This window comes from Ipomoea triloba, chromosome 11 (genome assembly GCF_003576645.1).
Source record: "Ipomoea triloba cultivar NCNSP0323 chromosome 11, ASM357664v1".
NCBI classification, from domain to species: Eukaryota; Viridiplantae; Streptophyta; class Magnoliopsida; order Solanales; family Convolvulaceae; genus Ipomoea; species Ipomoea triloba.
In genome coordinates this window covers 22879999-22880717 of record NC_044926.1, presented here as the reverse complement: position 1 = coordinate 22880717, position 719 = coordinate 22879999, and positions in this window count along the sequence as shown.

Here is a 719-nt window from a genome sequence, read left to right as displayed (position 1 = left end):
AATTGAATTTTGGAAGTCCTTTTTTTTCTTTTGATTTTCCAGTGTTTGGTTATGTAAATAAAATTTAGTTGACAAGAGAAAATTCATTCTAGTCAATGGAAAAAAGACTCTGTTTTGCAAAAAATGACTTACCAATTTTTTTGTCGAAAGACATTTTTCAGTTTCACCACACCACCGCCACCACAACGACAGCACACTACCAATGCACACAAAGCTATGTAAATTGTCCAATCGTGTATAGGTGCACCATTAGGCAATATTGAATGCACATTTGATATAATTTACATTATATATTCGGTGTTATATGCTTTTTTTATCGTAGTGCCAGTTTCAATTTCACAATTCTATAGGCTAGATCTCATGCTCCAATGGGTTGAACTTCCTATATTTCAAAATTTACCAATATAAAGAAGCAATTTTAAAATTCTACCTTCATTTAATTTTTTTCAATTGGCTTATTAGCTCAGTTGGTTAGAGCGTCGTGCTAATAACGCAAAGGTCACAGGTTCGAGACCTGTATGAGCCATCACACTTATTATTGACTTTGAACTTGTACTATTTTTTGGTACGTTATTATATTTGAAGTCTCTTATAATAAAAACACAATTAAATTTAAGGTTCGTTTTGAAAGGCGGAATTGAATTTTGGAAGTGCTTTTTTTTCTTTTGATTTTCCTGTGTTTGGTTATGTAAATAATATTTAGTTGAAAAGAGAAAATT